This window comes from Ceratotherium simum, chromosome 2 (assembly GCF_057802395.1).
Source record: "Ceratotherium simum simum isolate JZ-2026a chromosome 2, ASM5780239v1, whole genome shotgun sequence".
Lineage (NCBI taxonomy): Eukaryota > Metazoa > Chordata > Mammalia > Perissodactyla > Rhinocerotidae > Ceratotherium > Ceratotherium simum.
The window spans coordinates 53,260,262-53,266,162 of NC_141901.1; the positions used below are offsets into that span (position 1 = coordinate 53,260,262).

Genomic DNA, 5,901 nt, shown 5'->3' on the forward strand with positions numbered 1-5,901 from the left:
CCAGAACTTTTTCATCTTTCCAAAATGAAACTCCATACTCATTAAACAATAACTCCCCATTTTCTCCTTTCCCCAGCCCCAGGCAACCACCATTCTACTTTCTGCTTCTACTCTAGGTACCTCATGTAAATATAATCATACAATATTTGTCCTTTTGTGTCTGGTTTATTTCACTTAGCATAGTGTCTTCCGGGTTCATCCATGTTGTTGCATGTGTCAGGATTTCCTCTCTTCTTAAGGCTGAATAACATTTCATTGTATGTATATGTTACCACCCAAGGCAGGGTCGTCTGCCCACCACAAGACATGCCAATAGTCAAGAGGCAAGGTGTTAGGAGAGACAGGACTTTTTATTACAGCTTGCTAGCAAGGGGGAAGATGACCGACTAATGTCCGAAAGAACCATCTTACAGAACAAAGACTACAGGCCAGTTATATACGGGGCTGGTCTCTGGATGGAGGAAGCAGCTGTTCTGGAGGGGGTGTGTGTGGGGGGCGGGGGTGGGGGGTGGGGGGTGGAGGGCAGACATCTGGTCTTAGTTCCTGATAGTCTTTTGTTTTACTGGATATGCATCAGAGACTGGAGCAACGCCCCATACTCTGATCTTTCAGTTGTCATTGATGATGGCTATCAGCATAGACTCTCTGCCCAGGGGTTATTACATTCCTAAGGAACTCAAAGGAACAAAGTCATCAACTTCTAGCAGCTGGGAGGGGCCATAAAATCTACAGAGCATGTCTGGGTTAGTTAATCAGAGGTCATTCAAAGCTACAATAGGGTTTCTTTTCTACAATATGGCTTCCCTTATGTCAACCTTGTGTTGAGGCGGTATCATATATATCACATTTTGTTTATCCATTCATCCATCTAAGGACACTTGAGTTGCTTCCACCTTTTAGATATTGTGAATAATGCTGCTACAAACATTTGTGTACAAATATCTGTTCAAGTTCCTACTTTAAATTCTTTTGGGTATATACCCAGAAGTGGTATTGTTGGGTCACATGGTAATTCTAAGTTTAATTATTTTAGGAACTGCCATACTATTTTCCAGAGTGGCTGCGCCATTTTACATTCTCACCAGCAATGCATAAGTGTTCCAATTTCTCTACATCATGGCCAACACTTGTTATTTTCTGCTTTTTTGATAATTGCCATCCTAATAGATGTGAAGTGGTATCTCACTGTGGTTTTGATTTGCATTTTGTCATGTCTTTTTAATCTTTCTTTTTTGTGTGTGAGGAAGACTGACTCTGAGCTAACATCCATTGCTATTCTTCCTCTTTTTTTGTTGAGGAAGATTAGCCCTGAGCTAACGTCTGTGCCCATCTTCCTCTATTTTGTATGTGGGATGCCACCACCGCATGGCTTGACGAGTGGTGTGTATGTCCATGCCCAGGATCTGAACCTGTGAACCCCAGGCTGCCGAAGGAGAGAGTGCGAGCTTAACCACTACACCACCAGGCCGGCTCCAATTTTTTTTTTTTGAGCGGACTTTTTTAATTCTCCAGACCATGATGGAGCTTTAATGGGTGCTTTGCAAAGCTCACGGAAGGCCTTGTCAGGCCTCAGACTCTGAGACAGAGTAATGAAGGAAGAAGGGGAGGAGACTCTGGGTGATGGAGCTGGCCGCCTCCACCTCCTCCACCTTGGAGATAAAATTAAGTCCCATGCATCTGAAAAACCAAAGCTTCAGCTTCCCCTCTGCCCCTATTTCTCACCTGCTCAGGCCCGGAGGCCATCTGCCCGGCTCCTGGCTCTGTCTGGCCTGCACCTAGGGCTCCCCTGCTCGAGCCTCAATAGACACAGTGATCCTCACAGAGCTGCAGCACGACTTGAAGTCCCACTCCTGACTGGCATTGTACATCAGTCCCAGGGAGCCCGAGCCTGCCTAGGAGACAGGTGGATGTTCAGCCAGTGACACTGGCCTCATCACAAGCAAGCACCACAGTGCCCTTGGGGTTGCTGTAGGTGCACCGGTTCCAGGCTGCCCTTTCTTCTGCAGCCAGGTCCCAGCTGCCCCCTGGCTCCCTGTCTTCCAGCCCCGGGTCCTAGAAGCCCAAGTGGTCCCGGGTGACAGGGCACATCAGCTGCTCCTCCTTCAAGGCAGGCACCACTTGGCCCTTCAGGTAGGCAGGGCCCGCACAATAGGTCTGGGTGTTGAAGAGCTGGTCGCAGTATTGGTGCAGCCAGCTGAAGAGGCAGGCCAGGTGGCAGTCACGCTGCCAGGAGTTACTGTGCAGGGTGAGGTTGAACAGGTTGTAGTTGGTGTTGAAGATGTCCTCCATGAGAGTGGTCAGGGGCTTGCTGGAGAGACTGAGCAGCTCAACCTTGGACAGGTTCTGCAAGAGGGCTGGATGCAAAGCTGTCAGGTTGTTGCTGCCCAGGTAGAGCTTGATCAGCTCCTCCAGGTCCCTGAAGATGCTGGCCAGGAGATGGATGATGGCGTTGGGTGAGACCATAAGGGAACTGAGGCTGGACAGGTTGGCAAAGGCTCCCTCGGTGACAGTCTCCAGCTAGTTGTGGGACAGGGATAGGCCAACCAGGCCTGGGGTATGGGCAAAGATGTCTGCGGCAGCATCCGCAGTGTATTCCCCTGCAAGTTAGGAAGGTCAGGTTGCCCAGGGAGGAGAAGACTGAGAGGGGCAGGTGCCCGATGATGTTACACTGCAGCCACAGCTTCTCCAGGCAAAAGAGCTGTGAGAACACTTCTGAGGGCAGCTCCGAGATGGAGTCGCCATCCAGGAAGAGTTCCTGCAGGCTGCCCAGTTTGCCAAACATACCCTGGGGCAGGCTGGAGAGCGCATGGTTGCTCAGCCTCAGGGTCTGCAGGCTGCCGAGGGGATTGAACAGCTCCTCAGGCAGCTGGACCAGGAGGTTCTGAGCGAGGTTGAGGGTCTTCAGACATTTCAGAGGCTGGAAGAGCCTCCCAGGCAGAGTTTCTGGAGCTGGTTGCCCTGCAGCTGGAGGGACTACAGGGCATCCATGTGGTGGAAGAGGTCCTGGGGCAGATCCTCCAGCATGTTGAAGTTGAGGATGAACTTGCCCAGCAAGGTCAAGTTGGAGAAGATGTTGGTGCTGTGGTTGGAAAAGGCGCTGCCAGTGATCTCCAGGTCCTTGAGCCTGGGCAGCAGCCAGAAGGCATCTGGCCTGAAGTGGCGGAGTTGGGTGTTGAGGAAGACCACCTTGGTCAGGTTGGAGCTGCTGCTGAAGGCCATGGCTCCCACTGTGGTGAACGAGATCTCTATGAAGATGATGTCTGTGGCGTGTGGCAGGATGTCCAGCGGGATGGCGGCCAGCTCCTCATGGGAGCAGCACACCTCCTGGATGAAGCAGTCACACCCCACAGGGCAGGGCTGGGCGAGCCTGGCCACAAGCAGGAGGCAGGCCCAGCATAGCCAGGCTCCAGGCAGCATCTCCTAGATCTGAGTGGGAAGAGAAAACAGAAGTGGCGCCTTTCTCAAGGGCAGCGGGCATGGTGACTAGCAGACCAGGTGGAGAGCCAGAAGACAGGGATTAGCTCTGTCAGGAGGCCATCAGTTTGCGGCCCCGATTTTTAATTTCTTTCAATCTGGAACAGTTAGCTCCTCAGTCTCTCCTTGACATTCATGACCTTGATACTTTTTTTTGCTCCCCCAAATGAATAGTGGCTCAAGCAGAAGTTTAATTCTCACTCCATAAATTAAAAAAACCAATGTTCCTGATCAGTAGGTGGCGATTCAAGAGCCCAGGTTTCTTCCATCTCACAGCTTTGCCACCCTCTTACTAGGCTTCCAAATGACCTTGAATCTTTTGAAGATTATAGACGCACTATTTTGTAGAATATCCCTCAATTTGGATTTGTTTGATGTTTCCTCATGATTAGATGTAGGTTATTCAGTTTTAGCAGGAGTGTAAAAGAAATGATACTGTGTTCTCACGCCATCCTAGCACAATTTTGATTTGTCTCATGATTGGTGACTTAAATTCAGTTCATTAATTAAGGCAGTGTCTGCCAGGCTTCTCCACTATGAAGTTACTCCTTTTCGCTTTGCAATTAATAAATATTTTGTAATACCTCACCACTATGTAAATATATAAATTAGATATGAAATTATGCAATTATGTAAACTTTGAGGCTATGTTAAAATTTCCTCAACAAACCTTCAATTTACTCACTTATTTTCATTAGTTTGGATTCATGATTTCCTATTTTATTCAATGGGTTATAATCTGTTACTATCATTATTTATTTTGATACTCAAATTGTTCCAAATTAACGTTTCCATCATTCTATGAGAACTTTATTCCAGGCTCATCTTGTATTTTCCCTACCTTAGCCTTGGAATCTGTCATTTCACTAAGGGACCCTAGTTCTTTTTAAAAGAGAAGGGCAGGGGCCGGCCCCGTGACTTAGCGGTTAAGTGCGCACGCTCCGCTGCTGGGGGCCCGGGTTTGGATCCCGGGCACACACCGACGCACCGCTTCTCCGGCCATGCTGAGGCTGCGTCCCACATACAGCAACTAGAAGGATGTGCAACTATGACATACAACTATCTACTGGGGCTTTGGAGGAAAAATAAATAAATTAAAAAATAAAATAAAAAATAAAAGGGCATTTAAAAGCCAAGATCTGGGTGCTAGGTGTGTTTGTTGCTATTGGGGTAGTGTTGTTCCCAAGTCTCTCAGTGGACAGACCTAAGGAATATGTGTATTTACATACACACATACATATATGTATACATATATGAAGGGTGGCAGAATATGCTACCCCAAAATATGCCACTTTGGCATAAGGATTATTTTGAGCAAAAGGCACTTAAAAAACAGCAGGTGCAAAGAAGGGTGCTTTAACTTCCCCTTTTCTCCTTGAAAGCAGGAGATGAAACTCCCAGGTGAAAGATGCCCTCCCTATACCAAGAGAGAAGAACCATTATCAGCAGGAATGGGGAGTTGAGGCTGAGGGAGTTCTATAGAAACAGACCTTGTTAAAATAACTCTTACATTCCTTTAGTCTCCCCGTATATTTTAGTTAGTTTTCCACTATTGCCTTTGTTCAACCTAATATATAAGAACTTAGGTTTTGTCACTTCTCTGGGTCTTCATTTCCTTATGAGGGCTCCTATGTCACGTAAACTTATATTAGATAAATCTGTATGCTTTTCTCCTGTTAATGTGTCTTATGTCAATTTAATTCTCAGGCCCAGCCAGAGACCTTAAGAGGGTAGAGGTAAAGTTTTTGCCTCCCCTACATATACACACATATACACATTTATATCTATATATATTTCTATAACTATCTCTATTCATTGACACCCATGAGGACAAATAGATACCACAATTCCAACCCAGCACTGCAGAGTTCATTCTAGTTTTCTCTTTCCATATTTGTAACCAAGGAGGGTATTTTGCTTTTAATTGTTTGCTTATTTGCTCAATCTAGCTGTATATAAACAATCTCTTCCTGCTACTGTCACTTCTTCCCCTTTGTGGATGTCCTTCTCACCCCACCTGGGCTCTGATATGTTATGACAGGTCTCGTTCCTGCACTGATGCCCTCCCTACTCCTCTTGGGCTACCTGGTGCTGGGCTAACGCCTCCCACGCAAGGCTGTTCTACTGTTGGATGTCTTCCTTCCCCACCTGCTCAGGCTCCAACACCTGTACTAGGCCTTCCTCTTATACAGATGCCTTCCTCATCCATTTTGGGCTCTGATACCCAGGGCCAGGCCATCCCCCTATACCTGGCCACCCTCCTCCCTCTGTGCTGGCTCTGATGTCCCATGCTGGGTGCCCCACCCCCACCCCATGTGGACACCCTCTTCATCCTGCTCTGGCTTTGACTGTGCTGGGTGACAACTCCCTGAGTGGACACCTTCTTCACCCTGCTTATTCTCCAAATTCCTTGATGGCCCACCCTCC

General features: G+C 47.7%; 1 pseudogene; it reads right to left on the reverse strand.

The window, feature by feature from the left end:
- Window positions 1–1,775: 1,775 nt before the first annotated feature.
- LOC101404774 (uncharacterized) lies at window positions 1,776–3,417 on the reverse strand (annotated as a pseudogene).
- Between the last annotated feature and the right edge of the window lie 2,484 nt (window positions 3,418–5,901).